The following is a 24,518-nucleotide window of genomic DNA, read 5'->3' as shown; positions in this document are numbered from 1 at the left end:
GGAACTGCTGCGTCCGTTTAGATGAGAGAAGTGTATGCGCATTGTGCCCACGCTACATTATGGCCAAGCATGCGCCCCTAAAATAGCATCTGAATAACGCGCTTCTGACTTTAGACTAGCGCCACTGACTTTAGACCTGGTTTTTCCTGGTCAGTGGCGCAATTGTTTTCTGAAACTGAAAAATAGCACCAGGTAACGTTTGCACCTGAACACGCCTCCTCTTTTTGCTGAACCGCCCCCGGGAGCGCATATTCATTCCCTAATTTACCAACATGCGTCTGTGGAGGGAAAAGTCCGCCGTGCGTCAGGTGCAAAATAGGAATGACACAGTGTAAAAAGACAATTGCGCTGAGTGCAAGATAGGGCCCTAGATCTTGGCAACAACATTACTGTACATCAGAGGAGATAGTGGCAGATAGCTTTAATAAGTATTTCTCATCTGTTGCCAGGAAGCTTGTGGAAAAGTTACCTGGCCAGACTGGTCAATATGGTGAGAGTCATGTGCAGGACTTTTACTCTCAGTTAGGTGTCCAGGCGGGAAGCTTCTTTTTTAAAAAGGTGAGGGAGTCACTTGTTCTTGAGAAGCTGAAAAGGCTTGATGGCTCTAAAGCCACAGGATTAGATTCTATTCTATCTAGATTTGTGAGGCACCCCTGAGGCCACCCCAGTGACTCTGCCGGTCTCCAGCACCCCTGAGACCGCCCCTGACACTGCATGAAAAGTGGGATTTCCGTCCCCGTAAATGCCTGTAAACGCACGGAAATCCCCCTAATTTTCGGCAGTTATCGACAATTTACAGGCTGCGAACGTCACGTTCGTCTGTGCCACATATTGTCAGAAACGAACCATGACGTATGTGGAGAGCCCCCGCGGAGGTGTTAATGGATCTAATTAGAATATGAATAGGCGCCTGGCCAGAGAACGTCTGGCCTGGCTGGAATTTCCTCACTCGCTATTGGATGGAACCACTACTTTTAAACAAGAAAAATCTCTCGTGCTTGGTTGACAGGTCTGTCACGCTGTCAGGCTATTGGTCAACCTGGGCCATTATTATTATAATAATATATATATATATATTTATTTATGTATTATATATATATGTATTTCATATATGCTATGTTGTATATTCAAGTCATGATTATCATAGTTAAAATGATTTGCCAGCAACGTGCTGTTTATTCAAAGATAGAGCTTAATTGACACAAAACACAAACGCAATCAGAAAAAATAACTATGTACAAAGCATCGGAAACATACAGCACACACAATAAATATCCCACGCTCACGAGAAGCAGCACCGTCCACACCTAACCCACGGCCGCCTCGGAGCTGTAGGTAACCGGCAGCATTCGGTCTGAATTCGGTGCATTTTTCAGACGTCTGTGGTGCGTTATCCTGTAGGTCTATGGTGGCGCACTTCCAAATGCCACCTCACCCGCAGCCAGCACTGTCTCGCTTCCAGCAGCTGTAAAATCAATCAATAGAGACAATCAGTACTGCGTGATGTTTATTTATGGCCACAACACACATATGAATGCACCTGAAAAATATTCACATTAACCAAACGGATCTAATCTTACCCTCTTTTCTTCTCGACCGACTCCGAGCTGAACTCTTCACAGCTTCTGCCCGCGATGCCACATCTGGTTGTTTCTAGCTGAAGCTCCTGCGTGCTGTCTGGTGATATGTCTTACAGGCAGCTGGAAAACAATGAAATGAGAGTGGTATGAATAAAAAACATAAGTCACAGTAAAATTAAACATGGAAAGATGAAAAAGTAAAAATAACTTACACACAATGGCGTCATTATCAGCGTCATGTAAATCTGGACTTGCAGACAGCTCCGAGCAAATATAGGTCACAGCCTCGTTATGAGGCAAGGTTAGTCTAAAAAAAAAAAAAAAAAAAAAAAAAAAAAACTATGGTTAAGATCGGTATCTATTAACGTATCTATGTCCTTATACAGAAGAGTTAATGAAATTCATTCAAAGAAAGCATATTCTTTAAATCTTACCCTTGCTCCGGTTCGTAGCACCTGCTACAGTTTGTCTCAGAGTTGTGAAGACGGCGGACTGCTTTCTGAAAATTACGAGATAAAAAAAATATACTTTTATAAAGCAACGTCACCCGCTCAGCTCTGTAATGAATGGCGCTGAAAGCAGCCACAGCTCTGTGCTGCTCGCGTTTAAACTTGGTGGGGTTTAAAACATTACTGCAAAGTCTAAGTAGCCTGTTTAACATCCAAAGACAGTCATTGTACGATCAAGCGTCTGTAACAACTCCTGTGGGTTTCCAAGTGAAGTTTGACAGAGTGTACCGACAATTCTTTTACCAGTTGGCCTGAAATATCCCCATATTTCGGAGGTTTTTGCTCCAACTCTCAGACTCATCTCCCGAGTCCCGCCGATTTTTTTCAAATGGAAGCAGTGAGGGCGGGGGTAGGGGGCGGGGCAGAATGATAGAGAGAGACCGTGGAGCAGATTAACCAGCAGGGCGCGAACAGCGCACATACTGGTGTGGAGGTGAATTACAGTGAGTTATAATGGATTACTGGGAAAGCTTAATAATAAGACAATTGAAGTCTGGATTATGAGGCCATTTCAGCAGAGCCAACAGCTTCATATGCCATGGACATGTGAATATGGTGCTGAATTTGCCAGTATTTTAAGAAGAGAAATGGTTGGGACCTTGTCATGCAATGACAAAGCTGATATGCTTTATGTGAAGCACAGTGTTTTGGTGTCAGCAGAAAGGCTTCTCTTAGAAAACTGTACAGTGGAGCCTCTGTCTCCATTCCACCAGACAATGTTGGATGAGCAAGACCAAAGACTGTAGTCATGTCACTATGCACAGTGGTTGATCTCTAGGAGACTGTGAATGAATCATGGAATGCACATTTTACCTTTGTGGCAAAGCCTGTAAAACTAATTGTTGAAATAAATTATTTTGTGTATCTTTTTTACATAACGCTGGTCATTGCTAATGACATACAAAGTAATTAATCTAGCATACTTTCATTAAATAAATCAATTCAAGCTAAAATTGAAGAGTCTACAATTAGGCTATACTGAGTCTGATCTATTTTAAGAGATTTTCTTAAAATGAAGTTAATACCTTTTAGAAAAATGTCACCTGGGGTAAAACTCCCCCTGCTGCTACCCTGATTTGCATTTGTATAGCTCACAGCATTTTCATTTACATGTGAAAGCCTCACCTAGAATTAGAGGGAGGGGGGGTCATGAGGGGACAACTGCCAAGCAAGGCCCACGTCAATTTCCGACAATTTACGGCAGTTTTCGGTGTTGCCTGTAAATTGCCGTGTGCAGTCGTAAACCTGAAGTTCCACGACAATCTACAGTGCCGAATACTGACGAAAATCCCACTTTTCATGCAGTGTGAGACCGCCCCTGAGACCACCCATGAGACCTTGCCAATCACTGGCTCCCCTGAGAGCGCCCCTGAGACTTTGCCGGTCTCCGGCGCCCCTGAGTCCTTCCCTCTCCTGAGACCACCCTAGAGACCGCCCCAGAGACTTTGCCCCTGTCCTGCCCCCAGAGACTTTGCCCTTGTTGGTCCGACCTACTCCTGCCCCTCATGTACTGTTGCCGGTCAGAGCAACTCCTGCCCCCCGTGTCCTGTCGGCGGTCAGACCTACTCATCCCCCTGTTCCTTGTTTGCTCATCACTTCTTGTATTTAGCCTAGTGTTCCCTTTGTCTTTTGTCAGATCGTTTTGTTTCTGTTTGTGTCCTTGCCCTGCCAGTCTGCGTGTGTCCTTGTCTGGTTAGTTTGTGTGTCTTTGTCAGCTCTCGTCTGTTTCTGTTTGTCCCTGGTTTTTTACTCCATTGCTTTTTTGGATGCCTTTTGTCTTAATTTTTTTAATTGCTTTTTGCCTGCCATTATTCCCAGGACTCCCTTGGTTGATTTTTGTGTTTTTCAAATAAATCCTCAACACCAACTTTCTTCTGCCTGCCTGCCTCTCTTTGCATTTGGGTCCTTTAATCCCCTAGATATAACAGTTACTGTTTTTCAGAAGGGTAACAAATGATTAGTTACTCTTTTTCAGAAGGGTAGTTACTGTTTTTCAGAAGGGTAACGAATGATTAGTTACTGTTTTTCAGAAGGGTAGTTACTGTTGTTTGAAAGGGTAACGAATGATTAGTTACTGTTTTTCAGAAGGGTAGTTACTGTGCCCACGGTCCCCAGTGCCCAAGTGCCCACTGTACCCAGTGCACTTACCATGGATAAAAGTAGTAAAGACCTATCAGGCAGGATATCTTATATATGTACCACGATAAGGAGTAGGAAAATAGCCTTTGTTTCTGTATAGGAACTTAAATCAGCATTAAAAACAATTAAAAAAGGGAAAACGCCCGGGTTGGATGGAATTCCATCAGAACTTCTTCTACAGTATTTTGGCATATTAGGACCTACCATTTTACAAGGTTTAACTTCAACCATAGAGAAGGGTACTTTCCACCAACAAACCAACACTGCGCTAATTTTCGTTATACCCAACAAGGGCAAAGATCTTACGGATAGCTCAAATTTCAGGCCCATCAGCCTCATCAGGACTGATATTAAGCTTTATTCCAAAGTCTTGGCTCTCCGCCTAGAGCGCTTTATCGAGAAGCTAGTCCACCCTGACCAATCAGTTTTTATACCAAAGCGTCATGCTACAGACAATGTATGTAGACTATTTCATGTAATAGAAGAAGCCAAAAACCTTTCAACAATGGCAGACAGGCTTGCTGCGGGGCAAATCACTCCGCCCAAGTACTATATTCTTCCGCCTGAGAATATAGTTCCTGGTTTGTTTAGGGTTAGAAGATCCACAGCGATCAGTAGATCCACAAATAGTCACGGTGTATCCACCAAGGCCTATACGAGCGTCACATTCACCAGCCAGCTCCAAACAGGTGAACAAGGCCTCTCCACTTAGCCGTTTAAACAAAGTGGAATAAAACGTATAAAAAAGTCCAAATCTACACAAAACCCGCAATCAATTAGTAAGCTGACATCAAACATGGCATTTAGGAAACCTTTATTGCAAGGTTGGCACGGCAAGATGTCCAGACTAGTGCAACAGTAGGCCTAATTTTCATTTTTTGCGTCCTGCTGCTCCCATCGTCAGCCAGGTAATATATATATATTTTTTATATTTACCATTTAATGTTAAATCTAATTATAGATAACTAGGTAAATAGATAGATAGATAGATAGATAGATAGATAGATAGATAGATAGATAGATAGATAGATAGATAGATAGATAGATAGATAGAAATGTATTGTTGGGGACCAAGAAGCTGGTTAAACATTGATCTTAACCAAAAATGGCTCAGACTGGGCTGACTGCAGAGACAAAGGATCTTGGCCTACATGTGAATCCCAAAGCCAGTTTCACCAAACTCCTACAGGCAGAGTCGCCAAGATGGAAGTTCTACCTTCACCACATGCTAGGCAAGGCAGACTGGTGGTGAGACAAAGAACTGCTTCACACCTGTGACAAAGTTGCAGTTTTCCCATTGGCTGTCGGGCCTTTGAATGCACCACCCCACCACTAGGAGGCGGAGGAAGGATAAAAGCTGTCCGCGTTTGTGTTTCTTCGCTTTCACGGTAACTCCCGGTTGCTGACAGGAAGCACTAGTCCGGACTAGCTAGCCAGCATCACCTCGCTGGTCGAGTTTTGAGCTGGGACAATTTTATATATATATATATATATATATATAAAGGGGATCCAAGGAAATACTGGCCGAGTATTCCTTCGTCTGCAGCGGGTTTAATCAGCCTGGATTCAAGAAAAGGACGGCGTTCTGTTTCTTGCTTGTCGACCTGGATCACGTATCGTCCCCTGCTCTGGACGAAACGGATCGTTAACCTCTGGCAGGAAATTAACAACGCACACCGTAAGGCTTTACACAGTTCTGGGCAGCTGTTAGAACTAGTGCGTTTTGGTTTGTTATTAATGAGCAAAGGGTTCGCTACCGCTTGTGCCATTAATGTGATCTGATTGTAATCATGTATTGGCCATATCTGGTTATTAATCTGTTGCTGTGAATGTATAACTGATCACTATACTGTTTCATTTTTGTTGTGTTAAGTAGCTTGGTATAACTGTAATCGCTACCTGCTTAATCACTCCTTTCACGGAGTTTTAATTACTGTCTGCTAGAAAATCGCAAAAATCAGCTGTTAGCCACTGGAGTGGTTATAGTGACGTTTTCCTCAGCAAAACAAAAGTCTCAGAGTCTGTCCTAACTACACGTTAGCCCAGACCTGAGTGGCTGAGGGAGACTGGGTCATTATTGATAACTAAGATCAGAGTGTTTTCCCTTCTTTACCCTGTCTCCTTTTACTAATTATACACACACACACACATACACCTACATGGACACAAGCTAGCTTGTAGCTCCCGAGCTAACGGTGCTAGCTTCACACGTGGAGTCGGCATCACCCATAGACAGTATATAATGGACCAATAGACCCCGTTGCTCTGGACGGAGACCAGTGAAGGCTATTAGAAGCACTTTTCCGGTGATGGCCAGCTTTACTGCACAGCCTCCAACTGAGAGAATGTGACGTGAGCAACGTGTCTGAAAGTTGTAAGTCTTCTGGTAGCTGTGCCAAGAGAAATCTCAATCATTACCAATCTTACAGATACGGAGACTGTAGGTGTTGTTGAACGAGAGTATGTGAAAATCCAAAAAACAATTACAAATTATATTCCTGCTTTTTGAAATATTTTTGCTTTTTGAAATGTATTTGTATTAATCCAAAAGACAGCTAAAACTATACTTCTGCTTTTGAAAATATATCAGCTCAAGAACAGTGGAGACTGTGCTTCTGCTTTTGACATGAGTTAACCCAAAAACAGCTAAAATATATTTGTTAAAATATATCTTTTGAGACTATAATACTGCCTTTGATTTTGGTTTATGAGTGCTAATGTGCCTTTAGAAATATAATCGTGCTAAGTTTTTGTGTTACTGATATTACTATAAACAGGCTTAGAGAAATTTTAGTGTGAGTTGCGGTGTGAAGCTGCCCATTTGACCCTGCAGTCGGAAAGAAGAAGTGTCTGCAAGAGGCTTCAGATGCATAAGTTGCTTTGTGTAACTGTCTGTCTGAACCTGCACAGCTGGAAAGAGGAAGTGCTGTTGGGGCCCTGTGTACAGGGGAAGGCTCTGGGTGCACATAAGAGGTGAAAAGGTTACTGCTCTGACCTTTTGATCAATGCAGTCGAACTGAGCCGTTAGATTCTATGTTAGATAGCAAAATGCATATGTATAAAGGAAATATCGTCATATGAGATGGTTTTTACGTATATCCAACCTGATGCTTGCTTTAAGACTGTATTACCATGTAAGGTGAAACAAATGCGATAAAACACACCTTGCTGTGATGGGGGGTTGAACCCCAAGAAATGTACATATAAAATTGGGTGCTTTGCTGAAAAGCACCCCGGGCTCTCTCTCTCGCTCTCGCTCTCTCCCTTGGGCTCGTTTTCGTGTCTTAGAGCATTTTTTGAGTGATTGAACTCAAAGAGTTCATTTTTCCATTTATTTTGTTTGCTTGTTAACTTTTTGCTTTTAAAAAAAAATAAATAATAAAACCACCTGTGTTCGTCTTGAGCAAGGTGACCCAAAAACCCTTGTGAGTCTTTTTTCGCTTTTTTAGAAGACTTTCTTTCCTTTTTTCTTTTTTTCACTTCTTTTTTGCCACTTGCCTGTGTGAGCGGGGAACCCCCCAAAGGAGAAGTGGTGGCCTCCTCTTTAACCGTGCGGTTTGCAGCAACCCCGGGGACCAACCTGACCAGCAGACCTTTGATTCTCCCGCTGAGCGGAAACCTCTGTGACCACGGCAGAGGCAGCTGTCCGAGTGTGAGTAATCAATTGTAATTGTTTGGTTATAAAGATCTTCTGTGTGCTGTGTATTTCACATACAGGAGACATCTAGGTTGTCAATCAAAAGCCTCTTGTCTCGTCATCGGGTTTCCACTGTAGCGAGAACCCGCCAGTGCGGGGGTGTGTGTGTCTCTTTAAAAATAATCTAAGAACCATAGGGAAGTATCTCAATTAATTCATCTGAACCTATTAATAGTTATAATACAATATTTATTATATTTGAACCTCTAATATTTTAATACCTACAGTATTAAATATAGGGAAGTATCCGAAACAACTCCTCTAATATAGACTTAACCATCCGCCCCGCTGACAGTATCTGTAATGGCTGTACGGCAAAAGCGGGCTTAGAGGGCGAGGGTTATCGGGGGGAAGAAGGGGGGTTGGCTTTAAAAGAAAAAGCGATACTATGCCTCGATAACTGTCACATCGTTCCACATGGCGCCCATAACGTGGGGCAAATGCTTTAAAAACTGTGATGCTACGTTATAAAAATAACTAGTACAAGGAACAACAGATTAACCATTTAAAAACCCACTCACAGTGTGCTTAAGGACAGTAACGTAGAGTTATTATAAAAAAAATAACTGGAAGAGTCAAAGCTGATTAACACACTGGTTTTTATTCACAGTGTGCTTAAGGACAGTAACGTAAAGTTATTAAAATAACTGGAAGAGTCAAAGCTGATTAACACACTGGTTTTTATTCACCGTGTGCTTAAGGACAGTAACGTAAAGTTATTAAAATAACTGGAAGAGTCAAAGCTGATTAACACACTGGTTTTTATTCACAGTGCGCTAAGAGCTGTAACGTAGAGTTATTATAAAAAAAAATAGCTGGAAGTGTCAAAACAGCTTAGCGTCACTGGAACCTGCTGACCACGAGATCAGCAGGTTCAAACGCTTTAGAACTAGACTGAAGTAGCGCGCCGCGCAACTGTGCTGAAATAGTGCATAAGAAGCTACAGCCCCAGGAACAGTAGGCGGACCGAGCCCTTCACTACCGGCAAATGAAGAAGGGTCCCCGGGTTAAAGCCTGAACATTCCGAAGGGTTAGGTGAAGTAGTCGAAAAAAGACGAAAGCAACGCGAACAGTTAATTAGTACTAAAGTAGGACTCAAATCGGCGGCAGGGGCCTTTTGTCGAAACAGTATTTCCACGAGAGCAAATAACTGGAGTAGGCCCCCCGAGCATGGCCAGCACCGCGTCTGCATTTGAGGATTCAGAGGAAGAGGGGACAGAAAGAGCCCTAGGTGATCCTCACTTAAACCTAGCTTCAGGGCTTTCCTATAGCATGGTTAAAACCGGCAACGGTTCAATAAAATATTTCCATGGAGATATTGAAAAGTGTAATCCATTTCCTGGACAAATGAGAATGACCTCGAGGTTTAATCCAGCAAATCGGTCGCTGAACCACGGAGGAGGGGTAGCAGAGGCGTTAAAACGGAGGTTAACCAAAACATGTGACTGGGAACCCTCTGAACTATTACCAGATGGGACAATAGTTCAACAAACAATTAGGGATAGTGGAAGTTATGGTGAAATAATCCACTGTTGCTACAGTGATAAAAATAGCCCAGATAGGCTAACATCCGCGTTCTATGATGAAAATGATGAAAAATACTTGTATAGAATAATGCAGGAAGGAGCATTGGCAGCCAAACACACGGGCAGGGTAATAACCCTGTTCGGGGATGGGAGCTTCCAATACTAACAAAAAGATTGCACTAATTAGACTGCTACAGAACCACAAAAGTTGTGAATGGGTGATATGTTGTCCAGAAGCGGTCATGCGGGAAATAGAGAAGGCTCTGGTCCGCCCGGAGCCGCTATACCCGGACCTGTTTCTGCGGCCGGCTAAAAACCTTCACACGCCCTGTGCAGATGTAGTAGTGCAAATACCAATTAAAACCGGAATGATTGGTATGTCAAGCCACCTAGTAGAAGGATCGAGAGATACCTCTCTAGGAGCACAAAATAGCAAACAAGCAGAAAAAAAAACTACTCAGCAACCCCTGGGAATGTGCCAAGTTCCTCTATAGGATTCTTGGCTGCAGAACACCAAGGGGATGCAGGACCTGCAGTCCCAGATACGGGCATCAGGCAAAATACAGTTGTACTAAAAGATTGGAAATATCCTGTATATATTACCCAATTGCAGCTTAAAAAGAGACACACCCAAGATGGTAACGGTAGACCCTAGATACCATTATCTGCTGTCAGTCGACTGTAGAGGAGACCCATGGGTGGGAAAAAATGATGACGAGAGAAAAGACAATGTTCTAAAATGGGAAGCATAAACACCTGGATGTTGTGTTCACTGTAAAATTCAATGTTATGAGAGACTCAGGGAGAGGCTGGTGGATGGAGTGTTGCAGATTGGGTCGGAGTTGAATACTCTGAGCTCAGGGAGTCAATCCCTAATCCCAGTTTTGGAGAAGAGGAAGAGATGTGGGCCAACATGAGCAGGAAGCAGAAAAAAGGGGAGGAAAAAAAGGATGAAGCGTGTTGGGGCGCCTGGACTACTTCTGCGAGCCGGGCTTGTCGGTGACGGCCGTAAGTCCGCTCGGACACTGGCCAGGGGTGCTCAGCCAACCGTTGACCCAAAAGCGGGCTTAGAGGGCGAGGGTTATCGGGGGGAAGAAGGGGGGTTGGCTTTAAAAGAAAAAGCGATACTATGCCTCGATAACTGTCACATCGTTCCACAGTGTATGTAAGGAGATAACATGGGCACAGGCTAATTATTGATCACTAACATGCTAGTTAACATTAGTAATTAAACCTAAACATCTCATGTAAATCGAAACTGCCTGCGAGCTTCTCCTGTACTATACGGTAATTCCTCTACTATGCGACCGTAAGTCACTTGGTTATGACACGATCGTTAGCCTATTTTTACAAAAACGTCTGCTACGGAGCCATAACGTGAGGTACAAGGTAATGGAGCCTTTTGTACATTGTCGTGTTTCTTTGGAACTAAACAACGGAAAAATAGAGTCTTTAAACGCTTCAGATGTAAAGTTATTCGCAGTCAAGTGACGTAAAAAAAAAATGGCGGTCAGCGGAATGCTAACAGGAGGTGATGGCCAGTTAGCAACAAAATGGCGCCATGATGGCTCGAGTTCTGAAGCGAAGCTTACCCCCTTGGCATCACCTTGTACAGAGCTAACACATGACCTAGCATACTAGGCCAAGCGTGCGCGTTGCCTAGCAACCCCCTCGGCTTCTTCAGCCCCTCCCCGTGCACGCAGCACGACTACCGCCCTCTTGAGGCTAAATAGTTTTGTGCAGCTCACAGGAGTAGCCATTTTGGTTTTTGTGTTAGGACTACATTTTGACACCGCCCCTCCTCTTTCGCTCACACACACACACACACACACACACACACACACACACACACAGACGTGTCCATGACACATGCTGCTTTGTTTTTGCTTTGTTTTGGTTGTGATATTGTAAAAGGATTATTGATTAGCTACTGATAATTGTGACGTTAATAATATAATATAATATAATAATATTATACATAATTAGCAGTTGCTTGTGATTATTTGTGTACTTGTTGTAATAATTGCTGGTCGATCAGGTCCGTGATTGGATTCACCCCTTCCTTTATTTCCTTTTTAAAGGATTACCACAGAAATGAGACTGTTCCACAGTTTGATTATTGGTCCCTGACTTGCAGGGTGGTGCCCCGTTTTGATTGTTTGTCGATTTGATAAAGTTATTAATAACCATATTCATAACTTTATTAATATTGATAAAACATCTTTGATAATTTGCCAATGATCAAATCTGTACCCTACGAGAATCCTACATTTTTGACGCCCCGTGTGTGGCCTGTTAGAACCAGCATTGTTACAATAATTATACATAATAATCCATAATTTTTGAATATTAATTGTTTTTTGAAAAATTCTAATTTTCCCGCAACATATTTAACGCCCCGTGCGAGCGTTGAATACCAGCTTTAGTGCAACATGTATGCATAATTGTCCATACCTTTTTTTTTTTTTTTAAATTTTTAAAAAAAAAAGTTCAGTTGTGGTCTGTGAATTTTTCAGTGTTGGTTAGTAGACAACAACATTTTCACGCTCTACTTGAACCCTTGACAGTAATGGCTATTACTCAACTGAGGTGTCCGGGCCTCTACGGCCACCTGACACGATCGGGTTGGTGGTAAATGGTAGTAATTACCTTAATTAGCAGTCAAGATTTTCACACTCTACTCGATCTTAAAGTTATTAATACTAACACTCAGATTTTTGACCGTAACAACTATTACTCACCTGCGACCACCTGATAGAATTGGGTTGGTGGTAAATGGTAAGTAGCAGTCAACACTTAAAATTAAAGGAACTACAGGTTAAGCCTTTCACCTGCTCCTTGAATCAACTTGGTCACAGTTAATTTTCCTTTGTCACCACAAAGGAATTGAGCCCTGGTAGCAATCTCTTTACTAGAGGTAAAATGAGTCGCTTTGAGTACCAGAGGCTGGAGGCGAAAGCTTCCGACGAGCCGACCGACACAGTCCTGCAGAATGTGGTCGCTTGACACAGTCCTAGACTGTGGAAGAGAATCCTAACTCTGAAGAGAATAACCGTGATGGTTATGAAACTACCTGCAATGAAATACTCCAGGAACTATTGGCTTACAGGGCACAGCCGTCTTGGATGCTAAAAGCTAGCATACAAGGCTTGCTTGGCCAATTGGTACTCATCTATCAGAGCCAAACCCATCGGCAACGCGCTGTCCTCCAAGCACAGCTCGCACTGCTGCAAGACAGCTATGAAGCTGAGCAGCGCAAAACAGCCTGGCTTAGACAGAGCGTCCAAGCCAGGCGTGTTGAGGTCTCCTGGTTAGAGGAGAGCCGTGAGGACCTCTCTGCACAGCTTCGGCGTGCCAAGCAAAGAACAGCGTTCTATTCTCCTCCTCATTGGTCTCCTCACAGTCAGAGACCCCATTTCTCTCTAGCCTCGTGAGACCGTCCTGATCTCGCGAGCTCCAGTTTTCCACTCGCAGATCAGTCTGGCATCTTGAGGCAGAGAAAATTTGGAGCCGTTAGCCAAACGACCGGGCCAATCAGCGTTGGTTTTGAGGTGGGTTAGGTGGTTTATCCAATCAGCTAACCAGTATTTTCAGACAGCGGTAGCCCTAATTCTGTTAGCCGCTCGCTAATGCTTTTTTTTCTCTTGGATCCTTCTTTTGGAATATGGTCCGGGAACCTGAAATGGTGTCTTTTATTCCTAAATTCTCGTTACACAAACGGCAAATATCCTTTACCGACATGTTGCTTGCATGCTGAGCTAACGAGCTATGCTTTGCCTGCAGCAGCAGGGGCGGGCTTGTGGTTGTATTTTCATACGCTTCGTGGATCTGATTGGTTGATTTGGCCGTCTATCACCAACATAGGTGATAGACAGATGGTTCATCCAATCAGCTAACCAGTATTTCCGCCCCTTCCCAAAAGTTCTCCAACGGAAAGTTCCCAGATGGATATGCCGAGCAAATGTGAATCAATCCATCTGGCGGAGTCAAGTTAATTTTTCTCCGCCACCTCGGCGAAAAACCCACTTGTCTTCTTCCCAGAGAAGAGACCGTTCTTGTTCATCTTCTTCTCGTCCTCCTACTCGGAGAGACCGATCTTGTTCATCTCCGCTACCTTTGCGGAGAAAACCCTCTTCCTCACCTTCCCGGAGGAGGGACCCTTCTTCTTCTTCATCTCCTCCCCCTTTGAGGAGAGATCACCACTCCCCTGCCAAAAGGGGAAGGAATATCTTGCAACATCAGAGGAACACAGGTAGAATCAGAGTTCCGTCCACTGACAAAGCCACAAAGCTCGCCACAAAGCTCGCCATCCCGCTTTGATCAGACTCCATCCCCACTGCAAAAGGGGAGGAGCCGTCCTCAACTGAGTGACTATGATTCTCCTGTTCGGAACGACCCCCCCCCGGCTGCAGAGACATTATCTGATCGAGCCTTGGCTGCCTGATACTCTCCAACTACGACAGAGTGACCAGTGTGACCCAACGGAACGGGTAAGTATGCTGACACCTTCACACGTCCAAGAATCATGTGATGCTGCCTTTGACCCTGAGCCTGACCCTCCTACCACATCAAACGGTCCAGCCGACCTGGATGAACCTACTTGGCTCCCCTTGGAGCCTCCCCATCTAATTTCTGATTGCAACATCCTGCTTCCTGAAGAAACCATAACTTCTCCACTCGTTAAAGAGGAAGAAAACCTCCAAACCTTGTGCGGTAAAAGTGGATCAAAACTTTCACCCACTGCAATGGATACTTTGTGTAGCTCAAAGCCACACTCTGCCTGGACTCCACCCACACGAAAGGGGGAGGGAGCTCCCGATGACTCGGTCAACACGCGTCCCTCCCCAAAACAAGGTCTGTACCCAGCAGAACTGTCAGACTCCTCAAAGGGGCCTGACACTGATACGTCATCAGCAGAACAAGACCAGGGAGATAACTTAAAGGAGCCCAGAGTGCTCCCTGAAACCACGACGCCTAGCGACGAGTATTAATGTATTCCTGAACTAGAAGGTAAACCATTTGAGAAAGACACTTGGGAAAATTCAATCCCCCATTAAAAACATACTAAAGTTCCTGGAATAGACGCACATAACACTGTCCTTCCCTTACTTCAAAATAACACATTTGTCCTGTTATTAATAGGAGAATAAGCTCTTTCCAACTAGAGGTGTACATTAGTAGCAACTATAATCAACATAGATGCAGTTTAACTGTTGCTGATTGCTCAGGAAAGCTTTGTATGCAATGGAATTTTTATCAGCTTGATTTAAATGCTGCCAAAATTGAATTGATCTGTTTTGGATTTGAATTTATAGAGGGAATATACCGTCTTCTGCTCTGCATGCATTGTTTGGGGTGTTTGGGCAAACTTTTAAAATAATTTTACTAAATTATAATTGTAATTTTTCAGTATTTTCAGAGTTTTATCCCAGTTTTAAAATTTTGATTTTGAAATCGGGCCCCAGACTTACATAAAGCATTATTAATGTTATCAATTTTTTTTGGATTTTTTTTCTGGGGAGATTTTTATTTTACCAAAGTTGCATTTGAATGCATACAAAGTTCTCCAAGCTTTATTACATAGTGTGTTTATGGCCAGGTTAAAACTCTCTGATGCCTTAATTTCAACCCCTAAGTAATTATATGAACCCTTTGTTCTAGCTTGCTGTTGCCCAGCGTGAAGTTGTAACTCTGGCTATTTCCATGAGATCTGGCTGTCCTCTAAAATACCATAACGATGGTCTTTTTCAGACGACTCTCAATGCCCATTTCTGACAGTTCTGCTCTGTTGTAAACCCTATGGACCTTTTTCACAGCAGACATTTTGACTTGTCATAGTAGGAAAAGCACATCTGAAATTGATAACCTTAACGATGGCTCAATTCCATCAAGTGTCCCAGTAAGCTATTTCAGTGAGTGTCAACAAGCACAATACCAGGGCCTCTCCTAAGTGGAATGCAACCATCATTAATGGTTTTAAATACACCTGTGCTTTTCCTACTATGACATGTAAACATGTCTACCGTGAAAAAGGTCTAGTCTGTTGGGGACAACAGAACTAGATCATCGGCATAGAGCAGGAACTTGATGTTAGTATCATGAAGTGTGAGACCTGGGGCTGCAGATTGTTCCAATATCGCTGCTATTAATTTAATTAATTTATCATTAATGTAAATTGTAAACAGTGTTGGACTCAAACTGCATCCCTGTCTCATCCCTGTCTCTCTCCACGCCCCTGTTTAAAGAATTCTGTGCTTTTGGAGCCAATTTTCATTGCACATTTATTTTCCTGCTAGTGATTTATTAATGTCATAAACTTTACCCCCTACACCGCTTTCAATAAGTTTATAATAAAAACCCAAAATGCCAAATTGAATCAAATGCTTTTTTAAAGTCTATAAAACATGCAAATATTTTCCCTTTTTTAATTTTGGTGTAGTTTTTAATAAGGTTGTGTAAATGTGGTCTGACGTATGATATTTCAGTAAAAAGACAATTTGATTTTTACTTAAGACATTGTGCTTGTGTGACAGGAGTTTTTTTCCCTCCCTCTTATGCTACATTTACAAGTTGCTGGCTATTTTCATTTTCATAAATTTCAGAAAAGTGTTCGTTTATATGTGTTTGTTTATCTGTACCCGTGTATACATGCCGTCAGTGCAGTCAAGAGCACACCAGACCTGTAGGTGGCAGTGTAACGAGAAGCTCAAGCCCACGTTAGCCAATCAGAATCCCAACAACAGCAACAATAGCAACCAATCACGTCCTCTTTCTCTCTCTCGGCTGCCTAAACCTCCGTTTGTCTCAGTTTACATGCAAACGTGCAAACGAAGTTTTCCAAAATCTCCGCTTTGGCCGGAGTTTTTAGAAATAATCGTTTTCTGTGATAAAAACAGGGTTTTCCTGTAAATGAGAGGCCAAACCACAGGAAGATATCTGAATCTTCCCTTCGTGTAAACGGGGCCTTACCTGCACACGGGAGCGTGGATCAGCATACCTGGGGCTCATCCCGCTTGATTGGGAGAGGTGGGGGCATTATTTAAGCCTGTGGGTGGACTCGTTCTGTTTCTCTTTCTTCTCCTGCTGGGTGTGTGTGGAGACGTGTCCGGGTTGGCGTGTTGCACGTTTTTGCCGCTGACCTAGGTAGTCAGTTTGCGTGGTAAGGGCACTTTTTCATCTTTTGTGCCTTTCATCGTTTTGTGTCGCAATGCGTGTGGCAATAACGTGCGTTCTTTCATAGAGCCGAGCCGGTCTTGGCTGTGGATGTCCCCGTGTGGGTAGATGTACACCTGGGCTGCTGGCGTTGGGTGTCTCGGTAAGCTGTATGCCTCCCTGTTTCGACCCATTTGGTGTTACCAAGATCTGACATAGTTTTATTTATTATAGTGTGTGCATGCGCAGAGTGCGGGCCTCCGCCGGGTTCTGAGGGCGGCGTGTCCTGTAAATCGGTAAATTTATTGCAGTCCTGTTTTAATGGTGCGTTTCACACCATAGCTGGGGCTATTAATTTAAAGGCCAGTACTCCCCGGCGCGTTCTTCTCCCACTGATGCTGTTCTGAATTCCGGTAAAAATATTCTGGATATAGCATAGAGAGTGTTCTGGATTGACTGGTGTTGGAGCGGATATAGCTCTCCTGGAGTGATAGGCTAAGGGTTTGGAAATTCAGATAACTGTACAAAAGGATTGTTTTATATACAATGCTGTAACTAACTAACTAATTAACTGTTGTACCTATTGCATGGTTTGATTTTGGTTGATTTTGTTTGGTTTCTCTTTCTTTTCATTATGCATGGTGGTTTATTAATTTGAATTTGGGTTTTTGTTATTTTCTAATATCATCACTTACCTTCTTAACAGAAAAGATAGCCATTTAAAAACATATCTAACTAAATATTTATATTTTTATAATTACTTTATTGTCTCTGACCCCTGATTTTGAGAACAAACCTGTGTGCTTTTAAAGATCTTGGGCCTGTCCCAAGTGGCGTTGTCGGAAATCTTAAATTATCTGAGTGTCATCTTTGCCACTTATTGCCACACTTGGTAAGAAGGACAGAATTCGTACTTTCTTTCCAGCTTTCAGAGCCTGCAGTTGGCTTTTGTAAGGAAGAATGGGCGAAGATACCTCAAACAAGACTTGAAAGACTCTTGGCTGGCTACAAAAAGCATTTACAAGCTGTGATACTTGCCAAAGGGGGCAGTACAAGGTATTAACTCTGCAGGGTGCCCAAACTTTTGCAGATGCAATTTTTTTGTTTTCTGTTATTTTGAAAGTGTAAATGATGGAAATAAAATCTAACTTTTTTTAAATGTTATAAGAATGTCTAATCTGTCATTTGATGCCTTTTGGAGATTTTTTCATCTTTTCTTGGCTTCTTTATGCACATTAATACAAATTTTTACCTGGGGTGCCCAAACTTTCGAGCCCCACTGTAACTGTCTTTAATTTATTTTACAAATTCCAGAAGATGTTTTGGTCTTCTATTTTGTTCCATTTTCTCTCTCTCTCTCTCTCTCTCTCTCTCTCTCTCTCTTCTTCCGTAATGTTGTAGACTACTCTTGCTCAAATAAATGGACATCGAACTATAACAACCTCATCCACATTGTCAAAATCATTTAAACATTGATTCATGGGACCAGAGCTGTATAGTAACGAAGTAGAACTACTTTACTACTCAAGTACTAAAAGGCTGTATCTGTACTCTACTGGAGTATTATTTTTTTCTCCTACTTGCACTTTTACTTGAGTACATATTTTTGATGAATGAAATACTTTTACTCCAATATATTTTTTTATGTGCTGCATCGTTACTCGTTACTGTTGTGAATTCCTCACGCTATGTAGACTGTGTAGATTAGTGTGTGTACGTTAGTTACGTACGCTAATTTACGTAAGAAATCCCCAAGATCGCGTCGTGTTTCTTTTCATTACGGTCGCCCGTTCAGAAGTCAGAGACGATGTTAAGTTTGTACTCTTTCTATTTAGTTATTGTTGCAGCAGATTAATCTATTCCTTAGTTGTTTTGAGTCTGCAGTGAGTACTGAATGTTAACCGTTTGACCCTGTGATGTGAAGCTGCTAGTTTATCTGTATTTTGCTAGCTTGCTAACTTTCCTGTAGCTACATCACACATGTTACTAGTGTGTGATACGTTTTTTGGGGCTTTAATTGTTACTGTGCTGGAGAGGATGTTCATTTTACTTGCACAGTGTGATTTTATTTCAGTATTTGTTAATATTTTATTTTTAATATAATTAATATTTGTTAATATTAATATTTGTGCTGCCTTAGGCTAAATATTTGAAATAATATAAACAATATGATATTCAAACTTTTGACTGCTTTCTTGAATAACTAAATAACACAATACTTATACTTTTACTTTCAGTACTTGAGTATTACATTTTAAAATAAAATACTTGCAATACTTAAGTACAAAACATTTTGAATACTTTAGTACTTCTACTTAAGTGTTGTGCTTAAAGAGCACTTCTACTTCTACTCAAGTCACTTTTTTGATAGAGCACTTGTACTTTTACTCAAGTATGGTTCTCTAGTACTTTATACACCTCTGCATGGGACTGACAAACTTTTAGATAGTTAGTTATTTCTGTAGCCTACTCCCAAACAACAGACTCCCAGAACGCCTTTTTCTTGAGAACGATAATGTTGTCAGACAATATTCAGATGTCACCACCAATGTAATCATGAACATTTTCTTAGGTAACTGTAATTTAGTTACACATTTTTTCCCAGTAACTGCAACAGATTACAGTTACTTTTATTTTGTAATTTAATAATGTAACGCTGTTACAAAGTAACTACCCTCCAACACTGCAGGTCAAATAGTGGTCTATTGGGGGTTACTGTTAGTGGAGAAATTGGCATTGGTGCCTCTTCCACCTGTGTATTTTTTGACTGCCAGTGCAAAAAAAGATAAGAGATAAGATATATGGCAGTTGTTATTAATGTGTGATGTACATTTCACCTCAGCCCACACAAATGCCACAATTCAGGGAGTGAATTTCAGGTGAAAATTGAAAGAGGTCAGCCACTTTAACATGCCTGTGTGTATCTCCTTGCAACACCCCACCTCAGTGCAGGTTCTTCCTTTAGCTAACATGGGGGGTGGTGTTATTATATGTATTAGGTAAACACAGTGCTGCAAATGTTATGATCTTCTGCATATTAGTTAAAAAGTGTTTAACGGACAGGACATGTGCTATGTGGAAGGTTAAACAGGTTGCCGTGCTGGTGTATAAACTGTTTGTGTCTCTGCTGTGGTTTGGAGTTGGAGCTTTGACCATTTTAAGGTGAGAGTACAAACATTTGGTGAAGAGGCGATCTAATGGAAAGCTGTAAAGGAATTAGCTGGCTGTGGCTAAGTGACAAAAAAACATCATGTGTGAAAACAGGGCAGTTAAATGTATAATATGCAGGATTTTCCTAAAAAAACAATGTACAGACTCATACAAAAGTTATCCCTTGCAATCATCACTTATGTACCACTAGGAGTGTGTGGTGGTGTTTGTATCTTCTGTATTCTGCCTGTATTTAGTCTTTTCTTCATATATTGCTGTATGCAGGACATTTATGGGCGTCAGCAAAGAGCCTTTGGGCCCCACATGGGTGTATAATCCCCAGCCAATAACAGTGCACAGCCCGTTGTCATTCCCAATACATGCTCTGTGACGTCTAATACTGAGGCACAAGGCACCTAGAGGAGTTTGTTATTGGCCGGTGTGTTTTTGTTTAGCCGACACATACACATGCAGTGACAGAATGAAGTTCTTCATTTACACAAAATCCAGCAATGCAAATGCTCAAAACTAACCAAAATGTGCACATGCATCAGGACTGGTGGGATATTTTATGGTTTCCTTGCTTGCGTATACCAAAAATGGCTCAATAGCTCAACCTACAAATTTTCAAAGTTCAAGCCCCTTCCTTTAGACTCGTCAGGAAGTCAGCCATTTTATATTTACTGTCCAGATTTAGTGTACTTTTCACTGTTTTCAGACACTACTTAAACAAACTCCTTAGAGGGATTGAATCTGATCAACTTTTTGCAGTTCGTGGGAAAACAAATTTAAGCCTTTAAGGCGTTTATTACAGGTCAAATTATAAGCTACACAAGCAGGAAAACAAAAGCACAGGACATAATTAGAGATCAGGGGGCTGTTTCACAAAAGCAGAATTTATAAATCCAGGATAATTTATCAAGCGAGGCTTGATCTAGTCTAATCTGTGCAGCCTGGCTTAGTACGTTTCTCAATGGTCAAGCCAGGCTGAGGAGGAGCGACTAGGTCGAGCCAGGCTGAAGTAATTCGGATAAATGCGTCTTCATGGCTTTCCTTAACAGCCCACTTGGTCATCTAGCTCACCCAGTAAAAGCGTTCGCCCCATGTTGGCTGAGTCCTGCAGCATCGAGGGTTCGAATCCGACCTGCTGCCCTTTGCTGCGTGTCGTCCCCCATCTCTCTCCCCCTTTCACGTCTATCCACTGTCACTGTATAAATAAAAAGGATAAGCCCCAAATAAATTATCATAAAAAAAAAAACAGCCTGCTTGGTCAATGACAGATTTACTGATACTAAAATGGAGAATACACATTGTAAATGTAGCCCTCTTTTGCCTCAAAAGGGTGTTAGTGTAAACTGGGTCCTAGGGTATGGTTTTCACCTGTTAAGCCTGCTGTATAACCAGGGTAGCTTAAACACCCCTACGGTATAAAGGTTATAATAACCAGTGAGTGGAGCCGGAGTCAGTATTACAAAACACAGCTGTAACACAATCAACATTAATTAGCATTGACGTTGAGAGTAGTGCAGATTATTTTTCTAATACTTGCAAACTGATATCACTACCCTGAGATAACTGGTAACTCAACATACAGTAACAATATGAAGATACAACATACAAAAGCCGGCAAAATAAAATAAAACCCCCGTTGCAGGCCTTTTAAAGTTTGTGTTGACAGTTGAAGTGTCTCACGGTCCCTGAGCGTCTCCAAAGAGTGTCTCTCCCTGCGGTCCCAGGGCAATAGGGCCGCACTGACCAACGGTTGTTTGTCACCCACTGTTCTCCCGCGTAGCCGGAGGAACCACTGGCTTTATCCTGGTCACCAGTGGCGCTATCCGGGTGGCGATGCTCCCTCGGAGGCTACTCAGTGGAACCATAAGGCTTTATCCAGGAATCCTGTGGTGCTAACTGAGCGGCGTTCAAACCCAAAAGAATCTCTCAGCAAGATGTTTCTCAATAAACTAACGTTATGTTTACCTCAGGGCAACTGGCTGCTTACCTAACTTCACAGCTGGCTAGCGCTAGTAGCCGTAGGCTAGGCTAACCTCCCAAACTTGAAACTTCAACAACGTCAGTAACTAACACGGCAAACGCCCGCTTTAACTCACTTTTTGCGACAGAGTTTAATGCTCCCTTTCCGTATAACATCCCGTTCTGGTAGCAATCTCTCTGGTAGTAGCTAAACCACGCATCTCTCCTTTTTTCTCTTGTTCATCTCTTTTTTTTTTTCTGTGTCTGTGTGTCTCGCTGACCCCACCAGATTCCACCCCCTGAGCAATCTGATAGGCAGAGAGTGATAACTGACAGTGAACCTATCAAATGCGTTTGTTGTCTCCACTATTAAGCTAAGTTTCCCCACCATGTAAATAACAGTAGCAAATCAACAATAGCCAATTACTCATTAATAAAACACACCCTGTTCTAATCTGCCCAGAACACTATGAAGCCTCTTACTTTTGGATGTGTAGTTCCCTTAGTTTGTTCGGCGGATTCTCCGTGATGAACAGAAAGCGAGTTAAAACACGGGCCCGTGATTTAACAAACAGAAAAGTTCCTCCCGGCAGATGGGGAGCTTTTCCAGAGTCGACTTGTAGGAAGAGACACCCTCCTTTCCTTGGAAAACAGGGTAGGTTACCCTCTGCAGATTCGGTGAGAGACAGAAAATCTTCTTCACCAGGACCCCCTTTTGTAGTATCACAAAGATACCCACTCCACTCAGCTCAACTTGACCGGCAAGGTAAGGCCGAAGCTTTCTTGGCAGCGCTGCGAAGTGTCATCCTTTCAGTAACAAATCACTAGTGGAAAAGACTAAGGTTTTTGTGTGTCAGGAAGTTTTATAATCTCAGGCCCCCTGCTGTGTTTGGAGTCCACTGGTCCAATGGGAATCCAGGACCTCCTGGCGTTTCGGCCATTTTGTGCAGTGACACCTAGGTGTGACTTGCAGTTTCCTGCTGTAAAATGGGGACTTCACCCTCTTGACTGAGGAGACGTGCTTTGTTTTGTCTCAGAGGTAGATCAGGATTGGAATTTTCCATGTAGGCCCAGATCTCTTTGTCTCTCAGAGGTTGATTTAATCTAGGGCCTTATTGTTTAATATCCATTTAATTCTTCCTTAATGTGGTTCCAACAGTATATTGGTTTTAATTGATGTAAGGATTATTGATTGGCCATTGATAATTTTGAAGTTAATAAATTCTACTATATTTACTATAAATAGCAGTTGTCTGTGATTGTTTTGTGTCTTTTGCTGTAATAATTGCTGGTTGAAACAGGTAGTGCTCAAATTCATGATTCCTTTTGTTCCTTTAAAGAATACCAGATAGATTAACCAAGTTAAGTTCTGTATTTTAGAGGGAAAACCACCTAAATGAGACTGGTTTCACAGTTTAATTATTGGTCCCTGATTGCAGGGTGGTGTCCCGTTTTGATTGTTTTGTCATTTTGGTGGAGTTATTAATAACCATATTCATAACTTTATTAATATTGATAAAACATCTTTGATAATTTGCCAATGATTGAATCTGTACCCTACAAATTCCCAACAATAGTTACTGGTCCAATGAGCTAAGTCTATAATTTGGGAAGATTGGACAGTTAAAGGATTCATGTTCTTAAAATTGTACAATCCTCCCAAATTATAGTCCCAGTTTACTGGACAACACAAATTGTGTGCTAAGAATGCCAAATACAATGCACATAAAAGAGGAACAAACATTTGTTAAAAACACTTATTGTTAAAGAATACAAAAAATGTAGTAAAATAATTAAAGGTGCATTGGTCCACTATAGAAACACAGATGTACAGCATTTTATATATTGCCCTTAGTAACAGACTTCATTTAAAACGCAACTTCATTAGCCTTTTGTAATTATCTCAACTGCCGTAATATATTCATCAAACATCTAACAATATGTGAACAGCAGTCTTCATACAGCAATTTAACAGTACCGATGACTGTCAAATGAATAATTATAAAAAATAATGGTCACTAATTTGAATAATAACAGTACTTAACTGAACAGCAATATGCACCTGTTGTATTTTAATGCAGGTTGATAATAACAAGGTAAAAAAAAGAACAGGGAACAGGATCAATAAATCCTGGCTGTTAGCCTGGTCAGGAGCAGGCTAGCTGCACAGAATAAATCTCCATGGTAATTTAGGTGCCTCTGCTTTTGTGAAACCGAGTCAAAGCTAAATTGAGCCAGGATAACTGGGAAATCCCGGCTTAATCCGCTATCTAGAATATCTAGGTTAATTTGATTTATTCTGATTTTAATCAGCAAGGCCCTCTTGCCAATAGCTAAATGTTTGTTATCCTTCATCATAACAAACATTTAGCTGTTGGCAACATGTATAGGCCTCCTGCTCCGACTGACTCTGCAAATTGCATTTTATCAACTATTAATTCTTTTGGAAAGCATCATGAAATTATTATCTTGTGTGACGTTAACAGAAACTGGCTTGGTCACTCCTCCTTCAGTGATAGAAATGTATTTGGTAGTGTAAATCTCACCTGGTTAATTAATTGACATATTAGAGTTGACTATTGGTGTCATCATTATTAGATTGGATACTCACTAATCCTGAAAGGATAATTATTTCTGGTGTTATGTCTGATTGTTTAAGCAACCACGCTGTTATATTTTGTGACTGGAAAATTAAAATTCCTCATTCTCCTCCTAAATATATAAAATTGAGTAGATTGCTTTATTCAAGACATAATAATAACTGCGATAGATTCCACTTAATCCCTTCTGTTGA

The 24,518-nt window shown here is 41.8% G+C and overlaps 1 long non-coding RNA gene across 1 annotated transcript; it reads right to left on the bottom strand.

Annotated features, from left to right (window-relative positions):
* Positions 1-1,253: 1,253 nt before the first annotated feature.
* LOC114547716 (uncharacterized) lies at positions 1,254-2,396 on the bottom strand. Its single transcript, XR_003691262.1, has 5 exons — positions 2,333-2,396; positions 2,015-2,079; positions 1,793-1,887; positions 1,581-1,700; positions 1,254-1,465 (listed from the first exon to the last, which is right to left on the bottom strand). It is a non-coding gene; the product is annotated as an uncharacterized LOC114547716 (long non-coding RNA).
* Positions 2,397-24,518: the final 22,122 nt, after the last annotated feature.

This window comes from Perca flavescens, chromosome 21 (genome assembly GCF_004354835.1).
Source record: "Perca flavescens isolate YP-PL-M2 chromosome 21, PFLA_1.0, whole genome shotgun sequence".
Classification (NCBI taxonomy): Eukaryota; Metazoa; Chordata; class Actinopteri; order Perciformes; family Percidae; genus Perca; species Perca flavescens.
The sequence above is the reverse complement of the archived record's forward strand: the minus strand, read 5'-3'. Positions and strand labels throughout refer to the sequence as shown.